The sequence below is a fragment of the Protopterus annectens genome, chromosome 8.part0, assembly GCF_019279795.1.
Source record: "Protopterus annectens isolate FY-2018-M chromosome 8.part0, PAN1.0, whole genome shotgun sequence".
NCBI lineage: Eukaryota > Metazoa > Chordata > Ceratodontiformes > Protopteridae > Protopterus > Protopterus annectens.
In genome coordinates, this window is record NC_056741.1 from 1758588216 (window position 1) to 1758611394 (window position 23179).

Below are 23179 nucleotides of genomic sequence, written 5' to 3' on the forward strand. Positions count from 1 at the left end.
GCCTGTCTGGAGCAATATCACACACACAAATCACTGCACCATATGTATCAATATGATTCTATCATAGTCCATGTGGGTGTAAATGATGTGAGACATATCTCGCTGGACTGTATGAAAAGAGGCATTATGGATCTTTTAGGTACAAGCTTTGCATTGAGCTGCATTCTACCTTCACCAAGTATGATGCAACATTATGTATGCAAAGTAATTTATTTTAATAACTGGCTTAGTTTCTGGTGTCATTCTAGGGAAATCAAATATGTGTCAACATGGAAGGACATGGTTAACAGATCACATGGCTTTGCAAAGGGTGGTCTTCACCTGTACCCCTAGGCTTTCAGATATTGTCTAAAACTTTATCCACCCATTATAGCCTTTTTTTAGTCAATGACAAAATAACAAAACTACCAACATAGCAAAAAAGTCAAACCAGTTTTAAGGTGTTACCACTTAATGCTAGTAATCTAAACAAAAAACTCCACATCCTACAAGCCCACCTCACTGTGGAGAATGTAGACATGTGTGCCATTATCAGGACTTGGTTTAAAGCCTTAAGAAGTACTCCAACAGTGCAATATTACAGTGCCTTCCACACATTTAGACCAACAGCAGCACAGATGTAGATTAAAGATGGAGGTGCCGCTTTCTAAGTTAGCAGCAAATATAATTCCAGTTTGGTCAAACAGGATGATGGCAGAGAGTTCATCCACATGCAGGTCACCTTAGAAAAGGTCTTTTACCATATTCTAGCTATAGGTCACCATCTATGCCCCAAGTGTTTCACAACTCTTACCTAGACCTATTACAGGCACTCACCATCCAACCAAATACCCTATTCATGGGTAACTTTAGTGATCCTTCTGTACATGGGCAACCTTATAGCACTTCAAACTCACAGGCACAGTGCTTCCTGGACTTTGTTAATATGAACATCCTGGACCATTTAGTGTACACTACAACCAGTTGATCAAATATAATGAATCTTGTACTCACCAAAAAGGGAACGCATTGTACCCCCGCCCGAGACCACGCCTACCTATACAGAATTATTCACAGAAACCCCGTGCAAGCATGTAAATGACTACAAAGAGGCTTCCATACCTACCAGAAGTAATCTCAAAGCAAACATTAAAAACAAACCTCACTGGTGGAATCCTCACTTCAACAGAGTATATAACAAAAGGAAAAAATTCATGGCAAAATATTAGAAAGAACAACTTCCATAAAGAAAACAGCTGTTTGATTCAACTAAACAAGAAACTAAGAGGACTAAGTAAGTCTAACAAAGCCAACTATGAGGTCACAATAGCCTCTCAGGCTATGGACAATCACAAGACCTTCTTCAGCTATGTCTAGAACATTAAAGGTAACACACAGCAGTGTGCTGAACTGGTGTTTAATAGCACCACCTTCATTGATCAGGGAGACATAGCAAATCTACTGCCTGATAAGTTCAGCACAAACGTCACTCCCACTCCCCACCCCCCACAGCTATCCCCTGTGAAATCCCTACTAGTATATTCCCCCAAATTATTATCAGAGATCATGTTCTGGCAGCACTAGCTAAGGATAAAAACACTTCCTCACAGAGTGCCAAAATATCGCTGCTTGCCTCTTGAATAGTCTAAAACATGACCTATCATGACACTTGAGTCACTCTTCAACTACAGTGTCAAAATAGGTTATGTGCCAAGAGAATGGAGAACTGCAGCAGTCATCTCTCTTCATAAGGGTGACCCAACAACCAACCCCAGGAACTACAGACCCATCAGTATGCCAAGTCTAATATGCAAAGTCATGGAACAAATTTTCTTGGAAATAATAAACAAGGACATTGGCAGCCTACAAACACTGGGGCCATTACAGTTTGGCTTTGTTAAGGGAAGGTCATGTCTACTTAACCTGGATGATTTCTTTGAGAAGGTCATCAAGGAAATGGATGAGGGTAAAACAATGTATAGCACATACCGTGACTTGGCCAAGGCATTCCATTCTCTCTGAACTAGGCATAAATCCTTACTTAACTCACTGGTTTGCTAGCTGTCTCACTGATAGGACCGAAGGAGTCAGAATTGGTGGGACCACCTCCACCAAAAGAATGGTAACCAGCAGACTACCTCAGAGCTCCATGCTAGGCCCGCTCCTGTTTGACATGTACTTCTCAGAAGTCAAGGCTAATGTCAATGGCCTTTGATTCACCAAGTTCACAGACAACTGTAGATTAGGATCTAACATAGATTCCCCTCATGACATGAACATCTTCCAAGAGGGTCTAACACAGACAAATTACTGGTGTCAAAGCCATGGTTTAAAACTCAAAGCCAAGAAATGAATTATAATTCTTTTAGGGAAATTTTCTGCCAAGTTAATTACTCCATCAATAAAACACTGTAAGAGGCAATCCAGTAGCCATGGATCTGGGAACATATATAGACAGTAATCTGGCCTTCGACCAACATGTAGCAAAGATAGTAAGAAACTCTTCCTATGTCACTCAGCTTATAGGTTAGGGTATGGCACCCAGGTCCAACGAAGTTATAGTACCACTCTACTGAGCCCTTTTCAGACCCTTCACTGAGTACAATACCTCCTTTGGTATGCACCTAATTAGACACCTGCAACGTTTGGAATGCCCACAGAAGCTCCTCTCCATGGGAATCCAGGGCATAAACAGCCTGTCCAACACAGATTTCCTAAAGGCTCTGTCTCTGTACTTAGTATCCTGCAAGCTCCTGAGATGTGATCTATGCCCAGCTTATAAGGCATCTTGAGATCCAGCCCTAATAGAACTTTTGCACATCTGCAAAACAAACAGCACTAGAAACACTAGAGCCAAGGGTTTTGAACTTCATTTGTGACATAAATAGAACATGATGTGGAGACACATATGTTACTCAAAGGAACCCTGTGTTATGGAATAGGCTCCCCCATCAATGTGAAGCAGGGTTCTTCCCTGTCTCTATTCAAATGAAATTGTAACCACTGGACGGGAAATCTCAAATTCACTCCCAGTCTGTCTCTCATGTCTCCAATGGACAGAAGTTATCAGTAAGTATAATGTTTCCAATTAAAGTCCTCCCACATGTTCCTTAGCTATTGCCTTACTGACATTCTCCCCCTCCTAATAAATACTCAAAGTACTCAGGGACAAAATGGGGTGGAGTGCACAGCTGGGCTTATAAATATCCTAGTGGTTGTTAGCCTAGTAGCAACTTATGACCCGGTAAATCTATGTTGAGTCTGTCAGGCTATCCTCTTTATTTCAGTCTAGTTCATATTACTTTAAAATTCTCTATGAAGACAGTTCTAATGATTGAGGAGAATGTTCTTGCAAAAATATTACATTCTGGGTAAAATTTAAAGTCTATGCTGATCTTTTCTCGAGATAGTTTTCAAAGTGAGACAGGATATAAACTGGATACACAATCATCCCAAAGAAATCAAAATGTTACTTTTTGACAATGTTTCAAATATTTCCATTCACACACAATTAGTAAACTCATTACATGTTTTAAGATGGTATGATATAGCAGCTTTTATGATTCAATTCAAGAGCAGGTTCCTAAAATCTTATAGTTAAAGAAACAGCAGACAGAGCAATGGTATATTACTAATGTCTCAGTACAGGAAGAATAAAATGTTTAAAACTTAAAACTTTATTATAATTGACACCTTTCTAGTTTACATACAGTTTGCTACAGTAAGAAGGATGTGGAAAAAATATATATGCCCCCGGATTCATGAAGCTTGCACCAGGCGCATGTGTAGCGTAGGCGGCATAACGCCAAATATGTCCGCCGAGCGATTCAGGTACGAACCAATCCCATGTGCACTACCAGCATACGCCAGAGCTACGCAGCCCTCAGCATAGGTATGCAAATCACCCCATGAGCAGTGTCGCGCCATGCTAATTAAGGTATACAGCTATTCATGAAGTGTTGCAGCCATAGCGCAAGCCCATGGAAATGTAAACCAAAAAACATGGTTTACATTTTCCCAAACAGAACATCGGAGTTATGGAAGCAGACCACATGCATGTATTACAAAGTTAACATATGCCAATGGAGAAATACACAGCCGATGGCACAAGAAAAGATGCACAACACCTAAAAAAAACATTTAATGTCATGTCCACAGTAACGCACAGTACAACCGCAGGGCATGTGTGTGCAAACAGAAATACAAAGGAAATATATAAAAATGGCAGAAAATCGCAATGAAAGACAAATCAGGATTGCACCGTAATATGCAATGGTAGGCATGGCACACCACAAGCAAGGCGCAAGGGTTGCCAGGGGCCAGCGACAGTGTTCGGCGCTGTAACTAGGAATTAGTAGTCAATGCCATGCAAATGAGGCAGGTAATACTGAATCACAAACGTCCCGCCGGATTAAGGATGTACTTGACGGCGCAGTGCAATAACACCGAGGAGAGTATCAAAGGTGATACATGACATCAGCAGAGGGGTGGGCCACCGTATCAGTAAGCACATTGGAGCAATGCAAATCTGGCCTGGCCATTGCTAAGCAAAGCTGAAGGACAGGGGTGGGGAGGAGGGTATAGAACCGTTTAGCTAAGAGCACACATGGTGCCCGAAAGCGCATGTGTACTGGGATAAACTCGTGCCTGAAACCCGGTAAGCGGATGCACGCATCGCGAACAATAGCACAAACAGGAAGGTCATGGGAAGAAAAGAAGGAAATGCCGAAGCAGGGTAATTGGCATAGTAATGAGCAATTAACACCAATCAACACACGGCGGCCAATCGACGGCAGTAGACAAGCCTGCATGCAGAAACAGGATAGGGGAGACATAGGATTGCAAAGAAAGGTGTGGAGGACCTGGAATGCAAAGATATGAGAACTGTCATAGCAGAGCAAAGCAAACCCACAGTAGATCGGCAATAGCACACATTACGCAAGATAAGCCAGGTCTAGGAAAGTACAAATGAAAGCAGGCAGCTGGATGCATGCCAGCAAATGGTAGGTGTAACGTGCACAAATGTAAACGGAAGGGCAGGAGGTAATTCACGGCATCCAAATGTAATGCAACACTAAAGGCAGCACAATAGCGGTTTCGTAAATAAAACACAGAAGATACCCTGTAGCCACGATCATACATACACACCCTATGACATCATCAGTGTTCACAGCAGAACAGTATAAAGTGTGAAAGCACCCAACACACACCTGTGTATTCCCAAACACTGCACCATAGGTGTAAACAGACGGGGAACTTTTAAAATGTACATGTTGGGAGCTGCCATAGTTCTGATTCATTAGCATGTGTTACAGACCGACGGTGTTGTGGAGGATGATGCCGACAACCACCGTAGGCCCCGGAGGAGGAGAAGAGGGTTCAGACCAAGGGTAACCTACCAGGGGCTACATGATCTGGAGATAGTAGAGCATTACAGGCTGGACAGGGACATCTTACAGCAAATAGTAGAGCTGTGCCGGCCATGCCTGAGAACCAGAAACAACAGAGGGGAACCCATCCCAGTGTGAACACGAAGGTATGTGTAAGCTTGCGAATACTAGCCACAGGTACCTTTCAAAGGCCAACTGGAGATATAATGGGGATCGCACAGGCATCAGCATCCAGGGTACTACACCAGTTCCTGCATGCCATGTTACCACATGCCAATGAGCATATACACTTCCTCCAAACTCAGGAGGAGTTCGGCAGCAATATGCGTCACTTCCACCGTGTGGCAAACTACCCGGAGGTACTGGGTGCGATAGACTGCACACACATACAAATTAAGCCACCACCCGGTGAGTATGGTAGGCACTACATAAACCATAAGGGATTCCACTCCATCAACTACCAGGTCGTGTGCAATGCCCAGGGCATTATCATGGATGTGTGTGCTGGCAGCCCTGGAAGCTACCATGACTCCCATATCTGGCATGCCTCACAGCTGTATCAGGTATTTGTCAGGGGGGACATCCCACAAGGTCACCTTGTGGGGGATGCTGGCTATGCACTGGAGCCGTGGATGATGACCCCCATCAGAAATGCACACACACCAATGCAAGAACGCCATAATGAGGCAAAAGCACAAACCAGAATCATCATAGAGCGTGTGTTCGGGATGCTGAAATCATGGTTCCGGTGCTTGGACACATCTGGTGGAGCCTTGCAGTACTCTCCAGGCACGTGTGCCCACATCTTCATAGTATGTGCCATGCTACATAATATGATCCTGCGGAAACAGCTGCAGCAGGGTTATAATGGGGGAGGGCCTCACAGCCCACCGCAAGTACCAAGGCCAACACAGGCACAGAGGGATCCAGACCATGGACACACTGTGCCAGCCCCAGGAGGCAGATGGAGGTGTGCCCAATATGCCTACGCCTTGGCAAAGAGGGAACGTATAGCACATACCTTGACAGTGTAGGCTCCCACAGACTGACACCCCTCCCCACCTGCACACAGTAACATGGATGGCACACAAACATGACTACCTGTAAATTGTGATGTATAGGTGGCCCACTGTTGAATCCTACATAGGCAGCCCTCAAACATTGTACATGCAACAGCCATGGGAACACGGAACTGTCAACACCTGAACAGTAGATGCGCCCATCAGCATCTGTCGGTGCTGTGGGTATAGGTTCCCAGGTACAGCGGTAGGTACACGCCTGATTGTCAGAGGCAAAACACCAAATGGGACAAACAGTGACACCTGTCGCCACAACATTGAGTAAGCAACTGTCGCGTACTGGAGCAGAGGCAATCAAGGGAGCACATGTGTGTAAGCACTGTCCTACACACAGTCATCACGGATTACCTACCGTGTTACTGAGGGGCCCCACAAAATGTAATCATGGATGTAGTGTCAAGGCAGGGGATGTACCCATGACAGGCAGTAGTCACCCTGGCATGCTGCATCCACGGTCATATGAAGGTGTAGCAAATTATTGGGTGTACCTAATTGTGATATACATGCCCAGTGCTGGAGTACAGACAGTAAACATCACATGGACATACCATTAACTGGACCCATCAAGTTGTAAACTAACGGAGTCATCCATGTGAGTGTAGTGTGGAGTAACTGCTGTAGTGTACTGCACATACAAATTGACATAATTCGTGTACAACCCCCAGATGTCCAAGTGGTACATGCAGTGACTGTCATGCATGTTCCTGGTCCCACGTTCCGCAAGGGATGTAACATAATCCCGATGGCACAGGTAATGCAGTCCGGATGCAGGTCATCAGAATATAAGTAGCACACGTTAGCGGGAAAAAGCGTTGCCCACAGCTGGTAAGCGATGTTTAAATACAACTATACGGATATGCGCAAAACAGGGCTAAGTGTCACCAACCACTGCACAGATCATGGTCAATGATGTACAGAACAGGTGACACCAGCATTATTCACCCCTGAACAAATAGCGCCTGCTCTGAAGGGTAAAACGACCACTGCCAGGAGTGGAACAGGCAGTCATGTACACAATCACCCAACACTATTGCTAGGCAAGATGTACGTATGGTAGGATTGCCACAGTTCAAATGACCAATGTGGGACATACGCCAGATGTCAGCAGGATGACACACATCCGGCCAGGATGAAAACCAGAATGGCAGTGTTTTGCATAGATAAAAAGCTTATAGTTTAGTAATGGTTTCAGGTACGTGTTCCGTGTCCTGTACCATGTAGGTGGGTCAGGTACAGAATAAGTATGTCATGCAACAATGCCATAAACTATAGGGAATATGTTTGTCCCAAAGTCGCAGGACACTTGCTATGTTCACAAATATTTCACAGGACATAACTGCACAAAGAGGGATTGTCCCTCGCAAAGTGGGATGGGAGGTAATCTTAACCTATGGCAGGTGTGTAATGTGACAGGTACAGACACAAACATGCAGAGTCTAGGAAACACAGTATACACTGACAAACACACAATGAAAGGCATAGCGTGCCTGTCACCACCCCTGTCCAAGATATGTATATATACACGTATATATATATATATATATATATATATATATATATATATATATATATATCTACACATATATATAATACAGATAGAAAGGGTGATAGCATGATATATGTCGATATACAAGGGGTCACTGGCATCTGTAAATATATAGATTGGTTGACGACATTCTAAACACCTTTGAGGTACAAATAAACAGGATACCACCAACTATGGAATGTGTCACACACCGACACACGTAACCAGGAGGATGAAAGACAGAAAGAACACAGTACTGGAACAGTAGAACCGCGAGCAATAGGATGATAGTAAGGATATGTAGTCACCGCTGCCGGCGGTGCGGACCACATAGGTACCTTGTACAACTGTGGTTGTGTGTGATGTAGCCTGTGTATGTGTGTGATGAGGGTGCCATTTGTGTTCCCATGTGACTAAAGTGTGTCATGTGTGTCCGCATAGTGTGTCTGTAGGTGGCAACTCAGAGGTAGATCACTACGGTAGGTGCGGGTATAGCTATCCGTAGGCATGCGGTAAACATCTGTCCTACATTGGGAGGGACAGCCCCCCCTGGGCACGTGTGTCCTGACATGAAACATTAGAAAGGGCAACTGTCCGTGAGTGTAGGACATTAGTATGTCCCACATAATATGCAATAGTTGCAGGAAATACTCATGCCTGTATGTAAGAAACAGAAATGTTACATGCAAACCGATAGGTAGTGAAGGACCAAGAACAATAGGTATGTCATGAGGATAAAAGTATGTGCGATCCTGTGTACTGACCGTGGCCATATGTCAGCCTGTAAACACCACTGTGTGACCCGCAAGTGTCCAACTATGGCCATATGAAAAGGTGGCAAGCCATGTGACAGAGAGTCTGACACCAACACCACTGCAATGACTGAAAATATCTGGGGCAGACATACACAGGATAGTGTTCATTTACAAATATCTCTGCACATATAGCAGTACATATGGAGGTATGGAAGTATCAACCACACCTGCATACCATATTGAAACCAATTAAAAACAGCCCACAGTAAATTCCCGTAATGGAAGTCTATTAAGTGATAGCACTGTAATTAGGGAAGGGGCCACACACATATATATGGACTACGTAGAAATGCAAGCCCCACAAAACCGTATATGCTACGTACACCCGCCTATATCCCCCACACTGTAAACAACAGCAATGCAGACCGTAACCACAGCCCAAACATCTAGTTAGTCAATTACATCTGCTGAACCATTGACATACCTTGTCAGAGACATTTAAAGGTGCCATGCAAAATTGTATCCGTCGTATAACGGAACAAACGGCGATGTTACAGGTGTTTGCAATAGTCCTTTATCAGACAGGTTGGATGACAGGTACAGTCACAGGTAGAATCACACACAATCCACGGAGACATGACCCCAAAATAGACTTGGTTCCTATTAAGCCTATACTGCGCAATAGACCACTAAATAGAAAATGTACTTTTTAGGCATTAAGCTTTTTAAGTCAAGTTCTTAATAGCAATTTCCACATGTACATACTTATTTATATATTTTTATACTTGTATTTTATGAATGTTTCTATAATATATAACATCAGCTTTGTCTTTTTAAAATTCTTAGTCATGTGATCAATTAATGCATGTATAAAGGTGTGTTTTCAAATGGAAGGGTTACACCTGATGAAGCTATGTGAAAGCGCTTGTGTCTTCTATTAAACTGGTACCTGAATTCTATCACCTGTGGACTTTATTTATATTTTTGGTACATTCTCAGCCTGGATTTACAGCCTCTTGACTTCAAGGGGCTGTTTGCTTACGTTTTTACAATAATTGGTCTTTGGGCTCTGTTTTTACTAATTGTTTCTGTGGTTTGCGAGCCTGTTTACAAAAATACCATGGCTGAGGATGCTATACAAGTTGAACTGGATTTTACTCCTGAATGTTGAGCTTCGGCAGCTTTGACAGAAGGTAGAGTTGACACATTTATTTCTAAGATTAGAGATGTGAACAACCCACTTCTAAACGCTAATTTGGAGCCCGCGGATGAAGTGGATGTTACTACTGATTTTCTGTCACTGAGAACTGACTTGCTGGACTTGGAGAGGTTACTCTCCAAGTTAGCTAGAATGCAATATGAGAAGCTCCACCTTGAGGCATGTATTGAACAGAAATTGGTGCCTCGTGGACTCAGAATATTAAAGATGCCTGCCGAGGTTGATTGTGACAGTTTTCTCTTAACAGAATGGCAAAAGCTGAATATTGCCACTAGCTTTAGTTATATTAAGCTTCTAATAGCAGCTGCTGAGAGACGTGAAGTTAAATTGCTTGATGACATCAAGAATAAATATGCATATTTGAATAACAACTATAATTGTGATTCCCTTGCTAGATTTTTATTAGATACTTTAAGTAATGTTGATACCTACAAACGTAAGCTGCTACAATTTAATTTAAAAAAACTGCAGAGGGATCATCTTGATTTCTCATTGGGCCACATTTTCATGTGGCCACGTGAACCAATGACATTAGATCAAACGGCAACTCCTATCCAGCGAGTACAAATGGAAGAGAACGTACTAATACAAGAAACTGGGAATGTATTAATTCAAGAAAATTGTGTGCTTAATGAAGACATTACTTCTAATAAGCCTGTTTCTACAGGCTTACTGACTGAGCAGAGCGTTACTAAGCTTCCAGTCACCTCTAGCTCACATACATGTTCACAGGGTGCTAGGAGGAAGGTCATAACAGTAGCGCAGGTTCATAGAAGTGAAGGCAGCACTTCTACCGCTTCATCGATAGCTTCTAATACTGCCTACTCACAATCAAATGAGTACCATCTAAATTTTCCCCTGCCAGTGAGAGACAATTCTATGGGGAGAACAGATGGTCAGAGGAAACAGAACCAAACACGGGGGAGGAGGAGTACAAGAAACAAGAGAAAATACGAGGAGGAAACAAACAATGTTTACACCATCAAGAAAGCCTTTCAAAAAGTAAGACTTTAGTTGTTAATCTCTCTAAACGCTTGCTTTCTGAGACTGAACTTAATGTTTTAACAAAAGGTCTGTCATTTATACCTGCCTCTGATATGTCTATTACTGATGCCATATTTGATTTAAAGATTTTTACCAGGAATTTAAGTTTGAAATTAATGTTTTTAAACACTAATAATAAAGAAGAACGAGTTGTTTTTAAAAGACCCAGCACTTTCATACCTAAAATGAATTCAATTGTAAATGCATTTGAACAGCTATGTATTACTGACTTTTATAATGTTATAGATAACAGCACTCATTTTAATAAGAAGTATAACCTTAGTAAAGATGAATTAGACACATTAAATAAACTTGAGAATGACTTCAGCTTGGTAATTAGACCAGCTGATAAAGGGGGACAGATAGTACTCTTAGATAAAATAGATTATGACCTATTAATGTATGAAATGTTAAATGACAATAATTTTTACGAACTTATAAATAGAGTACATGTGGATAAGATGATTTTAGAGATTATTAATGAAATTAAGAGAATGCAATTTGAATGCCTAATTACTGATGAAATGGTACAATACTTTTTGGTTTTTAAACCTGTAGTGCCTGTTATACAGGGGCTCCCGAAACTGCACAAGAATAGTATTAGACCGCCTATGAGGCCTATAGTCTCTGTGAGGGGATGATCAACAGAGGCTATCTCAATTTATGTGGAGAAAAAATTGAGACCTGTCTTAGATACTATGTGTCATGTGTTGAAAGATACTGAACACTTTTTAAGAGATTTATATGAGTTTACTAATCAAGGAACCATTGATAGGGAATACATCTTGGTTACCTTGGATTTTGTCTCCCTCTTTACAGTTATACCAAATACATTGGGTATAGATTTTATGAGAAAATTATTGATAAAAGTAGGTACATACAATGCTGCAGAGATTATAGTCATACAAAAATAAAAATTGATAGCCTTGGTACTTTATAATAACATTTTTATTTTCAATGACAACATCTATTGGCAGAAGAATGGAGTAGCAATGGGCAGTTCCTGCTCAAACAGCTATGCTAATACAGTCATGGCCACATGGGAGATAGACTATATTTTTAACAGCATATATGCACCATGCATTCCTTTCTACAGAAAGTTTGTAGATGATTGCTTCTTTCTATGGAAAGGTTCATTGGATGGATTGAAGCTCTTCATTGAATATTTGAATCAAACCACTGATTTCTTAAAATTTACTTTTAATTATTCTTATACAAGAATCAATTTTTTAGATGTTTTTATTGATAAGGACATATCAGGCAACATTAGTACTAGAATGTATAGGAAGGAATGCAGGGTGAACAATCTCCTATGTAGACAAAGTATGAACCCAGAATTTGTTTTTGATAATGTTGCACGTAACCAATTTTTTAGAGCATCGAGACTTAGCGTAGATCAGGTCGAATATGAGCAGATGATGCTTACTACTAACTTGGAGTTAAAGGACCGAGGCTATCATACTAACAGCATTAATAAGAATGAGAGGATGGTGAGACATATGAGATTCAATAAAGCTAAACCATATTTCTCTAATGCTGTCCCCAGATATAGTAAGAGTAGGGAACCTAAACTCAGTCTCTGTCTCACTTATGCTTGAGATATCAAGCATTATACAGACATTATTAATAGAAATTGGCAGGTTTTAGTCACTGAACCAACAATCTCCTCTTTAATTGGTGCCAGACCCCAGTATACCTTTAAGAACAAGAAGAACCTGTATAGGAGATTATGTGGGGTAAAAATGGAGAAACCTATTATGGAGTTTAAAGGTACACGACCATGTGGTCACTGTCCACAGTGTCCATATATAGACACTTCCCTATTATTTCATCATCCTGATACAACAAGAATTTTTGACATTAGGGCAAGTGCCACATGTGATACCGTACATGTTGTCTATCTAGCTGAATGTCAACAATGCCACAGCTTCTATGTAGGCAAGACTGATAGAACTCTTAGAGAGAGAATGAGAGAACACTTATATCATATTAGAAAGGAGTCCAGAATTAATGCCTTGGCTAAACATATAAGCATCATGGGAGAAGATCATAAATTCACTTTCAGAGTTCTATCCGTAATTTATGAGAACAACAGAGGAGGTGATGCGAGAGCTAAAACTGAGGAGACAGAAGCTAAATGGATAGTCAGGCTGAGATCCAATTTAGGACATGGTCTTAATGAATGTGTTCCTATTAAGCCTATACTGCGCAATAGACCACTAAACAGAAAATGTACTTTTTAGGCATTAAGCTTTTTAAGTTAAGTTCTTAATAGCAATTTCCACATGTACATACTTATTTATATATTTTTATACTTGTATTTTATGAATGTTTCTATAATATATAACATCAGCTTTGTCTTTTTAAAATTCTTAGTCATGTGATCAATTAATGCATGTATAAAGGTGTGTTTTCAAATGGAAGGGTTACACCTGATGAAGCTATGTGAAAGCGCTTGTGTCTTCTATTAAACTGGTACCTGAATTCTATCACCTGTGGACTTTATTTATATTTTTGGTACATTCTCAGCCTGGATTTACTGCCTCTTGACTTCAAGGGGCTGTTTGCTTACGTTTTTACAATAATTGGCTCTACACAAAGCAGTTGCAATTACACAAAACAAAACACAATACAGGCTGTCTCCCCGAAGGCAGGGCAAATGGCCAACACCCAGGTGGAGAATTCAATTATACCCCACTGCTGCCGCATAATTGGCGAATGGAGTAGCTGCACAGCTGAAGTGCATGTGATTAGTCACACCGGACCACCGATTGGAGGCAGTAAACCACATGTTGCAGGTATAGACGTATATAAGGATGACTTGCCAGATATGCAAACTGTATGCTCATACCGTATAACAGTTGAAAGAGTGATACAGAGGAGCGAGATAGAGATGAAACACCAGAACAATATCAAGGTATGTATAACACTAACTGTATGTATAGTATGTTCTGAATTATGTAATGTCAGTGTATGCATAGCCTGGTTTGCAGTAATTAACAGTGTCTGCCATGCATAACATGGGGAATGGTATTTATGTATTGATGTCTCGCTGATTGTACTAATGCTTGTAGAAGATGTGCGTCCAGCAGTGGGCCACACGGTAAACAGCACAGACACCACAAGGGATGCAACATGACGGCGTTAAACAGAACAATGTCATACAACCTGCCATCAGTGGCAGGGTATGTCCAATAGGTACGTGCCATAGCAGGGGATAGTATATGTAGATATACTGTAACAGTACGCATGTGTATGGGTATATAACGTCAATGACATGTCTAAGGTGGACCCTCTGTGCAAGTAATGGTTGAATTATGGGATACCATGTAAAACATGTGTAATGTATAATACAGTAGATTGATACGTCAGATATGTTACACAGGAGACAGGCATATGATGCATAACAAAGGTATCATACAGTGATGTGAGTACTATGAAATTAAGATATGTATAAACAGTTATGATGAAATAACTATGTACTCCACTCTGTGCATTTGCAAAGGACGCAAACATTACTCTCATACTAGAATAGCAGAAGAGATGTGACAGACAAACATGAACATGATTGGCGTGTACAATAACAGTAGACATATGGCTCATAGTCACGGGACATTGTAATAGCGTGACAGCCAATCTAACTGGAAGGGCTATACCAGTAACCATGCACAAAGGACATGTAATAGCTGCACAGGTTCATAGTGGTGTACCATGCAGTCAGGCAAGTCAATGTGCAACAACAACTACAGTGTGCACACCAGTGGCAACTCTCCAGGGTAGTGCCCTGTGAACAGAAGAGCCATGTGTAACCTGTATCACTGCACAGTACAGCCATTGCAGTGATCCCTGGCATACATGTGTCCACCATCCAGCAAGCGAGGTATCACATGAACACTGCTACTGACTGTCCATGCGTGATGTACATAGGAAACATGTCCCAAAGCATGGTGAGTGTCCGGTCTGGGAATGCAACCCCCAAGCACATGCCACACACAGTTGCGTGTGTGCACATATCCATGAGCATCATGGTCATAGTGGCTATTGTGTATGTTGTGTATGCGGAGTATATCCATAAACATATTTGCAGACATGGGCCCTGTCTTTGCAGCAGACATCACCCCTGAGTATGTAGTCTGCAAATGTGTATTGATGTGGTGTCTGTACATAAGCCGCATACATTACCAGTTGTAGCTCAATAAACATCATGGCGTTTTAATGTTGGGGTATGCAAAGCTGTTGTGTAAGGTACACCCTACGCAGGGTGTTGTACCCATGGATGTGTGTATATGTCCGGTGTTCAGAGGTACAGTGGGTGCCTATGTACCAGCTACACACCCAGGACAGACATGTGTGAACACGTAGAAGGATATCCATGCCACAGTGGCAATGTGGTAATCACAGGAGTGTGTGCGACATACATGTGTCTTACACACATGTACAATGCAACATGTATGTAGGGGAATAACACCTATGTGATAACCAGTGGGAGGATGGTGTACTGCAAAGGTGATGTTCACACCAATTGTCATGCAGGTAGAGGCTATGATGTTCATATCAGTATCTGTCACAGTGACACCTGTATGGATGGGGTCTGTATCAGCTGGTGGAGCAACAATGGTGCTGGGTATGCAGTGGTCTGTAAAGCTAGGCAGGGAAGTCCCCTCAGTGGTAGCCTGTACCTCAGGGAAGCATATACCGAACATGAGGGCCCCATGACTGAGGACTGTGGTAAGCCAAGTGTAACTGGATTGCAGTATGTGATTTGGTATGCCACCCTCAGTGTGTGTGTCCCATCCATTAGCCACATTGCATAACATCCGGAGACATATGTTGTGATGTGCAGGTGGATGTGTATGTAGTCAATACCAGAATGGAGAATGGTGCTGAATGGCAGCGAGAGGACAATGCAGGCTGTGTGGACACCTGTGTCATCATCAACAACTCTGGCGACTGTAGGAAAGGTGTTCAACAGGTGTAGAAGGCATGCTGTGGCCCCAACAAGACCAACCCAGCTGGCATCAAAGGACTGGAGCACAACAGAGACTCGACGAATGATGTCCATGATGATGTGCTCTATAGCCATGCATAACAGACCAGTGAGGTGTGTAGGGCAAAAGTCCCAGTCGTGCAGTGTGGCACCACCTGTGAGGAGTGTTACAGTCACTGTGTGCCAGTCAGGGGCCACAACGTCTGGTACAAGGCTATTACTGAATATGGTGTCCCAGTGGGGAGAAATGCTGTTCAGAGGTCTGTGGATATCACAGCCTGGGATATTGCAGAGTGACAATGGGCCTGTGTCCTAGGACATATAGAGTGCAGGTCAGTACTGTGTAGGTGTGACTGCAGGTACACCGCAATGTACCTGCAAGGAATGTGGCCCTGCAGGGAGTGAGAGGGTGTAATGTTAGCAATGAAGCCATCAGACAGGATGTTGCCAACATCACCTGTTACTGTCATGTTCCAGAGTGACAGTTGTATGTGTGAGCAGATGTGGGTATTGCATATGACTACTGACATACCACCAAAATGCCCTCTGGTACATCTCGGAATGTGTCGCAGTAATGTGTATGTAGCTAGTTATGGTGCATGTGATATGGGATCCTGTAGCCCTACTGAGGCTGAACAGTGAGTCACCCCGCCCATGGGAATGTACACCACTGTGTAACAGCCCCCACCTGTTGTTGTAAAGTATGTCCGTGGGACTGCACCCCCAGAGTGTCATCTGTATTCTGGTGTGTACCTGCATGGCTCTGTGTGGAATAGCATGAACCACATTGTCGTGTACATGCTATTGAAGTGCACTGGGGTATGTCTCAGCATTTGCATGTGCATTGTCCACCTGCACGTGTGTCACGACAACAACTACCGCTGTCATACAACATCTGTAGTTGGTGTTGTAGTACTCATCTACTGTGTATGCTGTGAAGTGTGTGGTGCCGGTATGTGGCTAACAAGGGTGGGTAGCAGATGTTCGGATTCCACCAATGAGGGGACAACTGCAGGTGTTGAACAGCAGTCACATGTTGGTAGTGTCCATGTCAAGGATACTGTTGGTCTTAGAGGTGGTGTATGGGTCAAACCAACTGAGCAGAGGTTATGACTCATGCACAGTGTATGCCTAATGTGTCAGTACATATGCGGCTATCACAGTTAGGTGTGGGTTACTGTCAGTCTCACATTAGTAGCAGCAGTAGTTCTGGACACAGTCATATGCACGTGGAGCACCTGTGATGCATTGTGCGAAGTAACCAGCCGGGATGTGTGTACAACATAGTGGAATATGGGGACACCTCAGCTGTGGGTGTGCCAGTCCAGGTACGAGCCTGAGAGGTATGGTCTGTCTATACCCAGTCATTGCAGGTGTGCTCTGCAGAGCCAAGAGGTAGGTCCCAGTCACTGCAGAGATATTGCAGTGGTGCAGTATCAGGTGTACCTTGCCTGCGTGCATCACAGAGGATGATGTCAAGCATTGTGTGACATGACCACATGCTTCGCTAGCCTGTTCCCGTTCTGGTGGTGACTGTTATTGGGCACTGTGCAAGACAGGCAGTATAAAAGCAGCAAGAGACCAACATGTGATCCGTACTCCCAGGGCTGACAGTTGCAGGTCAACTGTGCCACAGCATCATGTTGTTTGGCCGGGTCTGTCAAAGTGGACGTATACTAGATGCCTGTGGAATGACAGCAGAAGCAGGGACACTGTTGGGAGTGACACAGTCATTCGTAGTACAGTGGTAAGAGGTCCGGATGAACGCAAAAATGCTTCCCAGGGCGTGGACCACACCAACTGGGCGAAAACACTGGTGGGCTAGTGCATGTCCCTGCACACGTAGTCTGTGCCCTGAGTGACAACGTCTGTCACACAAACATGGAAGGGGAGTCACACCATACCTGCTGACTTGTGGCATGTGCATACCTCCCAACCAAACCAAATTACTTGGTATTTACCGAGTTTTGGGGTCAAAATGAAGGGGTGCCACGATTTCCGATTGGCCCCCTTCATTTCCGATTTTTTTTGCTTCGTTTTTTTTTTTTTAAATCGCGCTGTCGGAGCTGACATCATCATGTGCGTGATGACGTCAGCGCCGTCAGGGCTATCAGCCAGTCAGAATTGAGCTCAAGGAGCTCACGACATTATTTCCGGCTGGCTGTGAGCAGGAATACAGCAGCAAGCAACCGTAATGCTCGTTTTATTTTTTTACAAGCTGGCTGCAAGCAGGAACCAGGAATACAGCAGCAACGAGAGCTAAGCAGCAGGCAGCATGAGCGGGTAAACGTGGGAGTGGTTGGCCAAGTGTAAAGCTGCTCACGTGGTCCCATTGTGGCGTGAAGAAAATTTCTGAGGATGAGGACTCCTGTTGAGTATCTGTGGCAGAGATTCGGTCGTGGTGGAAGGTCCCCGCTATCTCCCATGTAAGTTGTAAGTTTTGTGGAAGGGTTTCTCTGATTTAGAATCGTTTTGCTGTAATTACTTTTAGTTTTGCTATTCTGCAGTAGTTTTAATAAACATTATCTTATTCTTGGTCTGTTGTAGCTGGAGGGTGGTCTGCTTAGGTTTGTTAGTCTACTGCTTGTAATTTTAATACATATTGACATTGTTGGATGTTTTACAATAGTAGTTCTTTTTACTTTGTTTCAGTCGTACTGAGCTGTAAAGACATAATTACAAATAACATATTTACATCCTTTCATTTATATTTACTCACACAGATTTTTACTTATGTTTTTAGTATACATTGTTTTGACATAGATGGTTGTAGATAGATACTGTCTTATTCACAAAAGTGATACATCATTTGGAGATACATAGTTGTTTTTATTTGATAAGTAGTGTCTCTATCTTTTATTTTGTTCATAGAGTGATATAAATATACAATGCAGGTAGAACTGTTTAGAAGGATTTTATCAACTGCATCTGAATAGGTTGCCCTATTATGAATTTTCTATATAGAATAATGTTTTAATTTTTGTCAGAGCAGTCACATGAAAATATTTAATCTCAACAGTAATATATATATATTTAGGGACATATGTCTCCTGAAATATGTTATGAGATTTCCTACGTTTTCTGACTGTCACGTCATTTTAAACTGTTTTTACATCTCACAATTACATCAGGAGTTTTGTGACTTGTGTTTTATTGATTAATTGAATAATTGATAGTAATAATCACTACTTAGATCTGATATATAAGGATGGAGGTTTTCACATTTTGTTAGATCTGAAGAAGCGTACAGTCCGTACGCGAAAGCGCTCATCCTCTTTTGTGTTCTTTGTTTCCAATAAAGAAAGGTTTTGCTGCATCATCGTGGTGGTCTTCACTCTCGTTTTATCTACTGAGCTGTAAAGACGTTTTAAAGATGTTTAGAAAAGTTGAATAATTTAAGCAATGCATAAGTGATGATGCAGCTGTTCAGGAATTTGGTGTCTTTTTGTTGTTGGAGGATCTGTGATGCGCACTGTGTTTATCTATCTGGGGCTGAATGGGCTGTCATGAGCACTAAGTTTATTTGCATTTTTGTAAGGTGAAGCAAGGCCCTAGTCTGTTTCTCAGACTCCATAAAGGTCACCCCCCCATGAGGTTTCTGTGTGGCCTTTTTGTGCCTTTTGCTTTGTATGCAAGATTTAAGAGAGAGAAAATGGGCATTTTTACACATTGAATGATTTGTTCTAGTCGTTGCATAATGTAATGTTTTATTTTTATGATTAAGACTAAGATACTGTGAACTTGGCCCTAATCATAAAAATTATCTGCTCTGCCCTTTTGATTTTAGCAGTTATACATGCTAAAATTTAAGCTTTTTAATGCTTATACAGTTAGTGCAGCAAGGTCATCACCATAAACAATGCACATGCTTCATATTGTTTACAGGCAGCATAGATTTTACTTTTATTAACATAAGTGGCAATGATCATTCAGTTCTTGTAAGCACTTCTATCATTATAGGCAATCATGTCACCACAGCTGGGATACTTATGCAAAACTGGCCTAAATTAACAGTTGATACTGTTTATTTTATGCAATCTGAAGGCTGTTCCACCCTATTTTATCTGTGTAAGATTTCCATGACTGTAGAACTTCTCAGCTTAAATGGACCAGTAAAGTTTTATTTTAATCCATGTTCTAGTAAGATGTAAAGTTGTAAAATTGCTTTATATCTGTCTCATGCATTCTTGAATTGCACCACACTTTTTGATTCACATTTCACACCTTGAGTCCTTTTGTGAAAAGAAAAGTTGGCATATTTTCTGAACTTCAGCAGTGTGTTCAATGTGTTCAAGGTGTTGCTGCTTTGGCCTTTGACTTATCTCTTGTCTTCATTCTTCGAGTGGTGTACGAGGTTCTTATGTTGCCTGCTGATTTCTGCCATTTTTTCCCCTTTTGTTGTACATCTGTTGTACATCCTGTTTAATTTGGGATGTCACCAGTGTGATTTTTGTTTCTAGGGCTAGTCTTGGGCTTAGTCATGGTAGTCCTGGGTGGAAAATAAAGTCAGATTAACATAAGGGATAAGTATCTCAAGAGCCAATGGGTTTAAGAACGCCAAGGACAGGATGGTTGGAATGATCCTCTCACAGAACACACTTTCCTGTGGCAGAGTGCAAAATAAAATCCAAACAATCATTGTAGAAGTAAAGCAGTATGCACACATTAGTGTTTATGGTAAATACTGTGAAATAGCCAGTTAATGGGGCATTGGAATGTCTGCAGGGGGACTCTGTCTGGCCTGGTGCCATATTTTGGTTGTCTGTTGTTCAGTTTGCGTTTGAAAGTTGATATCCCACCATTCCATTGGAGTGGGTGGGGTTACGTAATCATGTATGCAAATTTTATGTTAATCAGCGCACAGATTTGTACCTATTTTTCATGGGCCTTGTCCAGATTTTTGATGTTTCCAGGTTGAGAGGTATGGGCATGTGTGCATAGCTTATGTTGCAGAACCAGTTACTGGACAGCAGGATGTAAGTCACTATTGCCTTGTGTAGCCTGTTGAGTGGAACAGCAGTGTGACTGCCGACAGTCACCTAAGACAGGTGTGTGGAGTATATTATGACACCCTATTGGCTGTATGTGATGGGCACACGTGTCTGTGGGCTATAGGTTGATGTGGTTGTGTTTGGCAATGTGGGCTGTTGTCGGTGCCCACACAGAGTATGGAGGGGTACTGTACAAGGTGTCTCCGTATGTGTGACCTGTGGTGGGGATCATGTGTGACCATGTGATGTGTGGGGTGCATTGCCAATGTTGCACAACCCCACATGACTGTCAAGTGTAGTCAGGGCTGGTGACAGTATAACCCCCAGCAGGGCTGCATATGTGCATCCCCCACAGGCTGTACTGTTGTATGTTGGGAGGTGTGCATTGACTGTGGACATGAGAATAGCTCTATTGCCACATTTACAACATAGTCATCATAGTGACAGGCAATAGCACTGGTGCGTGCCAGTTGGACATGCCTGTATATAAGTGGTACGTGGCAGGTGGACAGGCCGTAGAAACCACCATGCCTCACAAGGTATGTGAGTGATGTGTGTACGACAACTGTTGTACAGTTATCAAGCTGGAAATGTATGGACAGACAGTGTACCTGTGAGAACTGGTGTGAAATGGGTGCTAAACTAAGCAGTAGCTCATAACGTGCCAAGAAACTCTGAACAAGTGCTGAGCATGCCCACACATTACAGATAGGGTGTTGTATACTATCCACCCACATGTGTTGACAACAGTCATGCTTGGTGGCGCCGCATCAGAACACTGCCGGGTATAGTCTGCAGGTTCATGAACCATTATCAATGTAGATGTTAGCAGTACAGATGTACAAGGCAGTATGGATGTTCGGCTACAGATGCTTGTGTATGTCACAGGAGTGTTCTATTAGTGGCCTGTTGACAGACTCACAACTACCAAAGGTGCTACAGTGACATGTGCATATCACATGGTGTCAGCTACAGTAAATCAGGGTTAATGTGTTGTACCCCACTCGCATTGTAGCCCATACCACACAGACAAATGTCAGCCATCTGTGTATGTGATGATGTGAATGGCCATGACCTATGGGCAATTGTTGTCACAGTGTTGTGAACAACATACAGAATGGGCTGTGTGTGATGTCTGTGACATATGTGCACATTCTGGTGGATATCAGCAATGACACCAGTAGGGGAATACCCCCGTACCCATTAGGAAACAGCTAGGCTGTGGTCAACAGTATGGACACTGTGTTAGGGATGGTGTAGTGTAGTACACCTCCCTGAGCTGGAGACATCTCCCTGGCCCTTTAGGTAGTCATCCGAGGTACCCATGACATGACAGAGTGGTATCCATGTGCACGGAGATCATTGGACAGGCATACACAGCACCCATGTGACCAATATTGGAATACACATCACCCTCCAGGGGTAGGGCCCATACGTGGATGGCCGATACCAGCCTCCACAATACTCACCTCCAGTATGCAGCATGCTATCCACCTTGCATACAGACATATGTGACACTATGCTGTTAGACATGCTACATGTTCATAGCCTGATCTGAAAGACATACGTCATGGACAACCACCATCCTACGACTAGGATGGCCGCATGCTGGACAGATCCCTGTGCCATACCTGCAACCTACTCCTGCCATACCATGCAGCCCTGTCCACATAGCTGCACATATCACCTCTGCCATACATGGTGTGATGGCCGTATGGTAGATGTAGTATCATCTATCTGGATTAGTAATGTGTCACTGATGCCCCTCATGGTGGTATAATGGGTGTCAGATACAGCTAGGAAACCCAGCCTGTATATGCTATAGCTGATAACCTTACCTGCGAATGACGTCAGACTAGCCATTGTCCTATGTCTATCACATGTGCAACACAGGTGATCCGTGACAGGATGTTGAACAGCTGTGCATTGTAGATGTCTATAGAAAAACCGATGCATGTACAGGTTTCCATGTGTACTTGGTGCATTGTCACTGCCCAAGTCCAGTAAGGCTGTGTCTGTGTTGATATGTGACATATCCACAGCATCTAGGTCAACAGCATTACCATGGATACAACAGGCATGGGTAGATAGATAAGAACACCAGTGCATGCAAACAGACATGTCCACATGGAGACTGACGTCACATGCAGTAGGAACACTAATGAGGTGACACACATATATGGGGATGATATCTAATGCATACTGGGTGT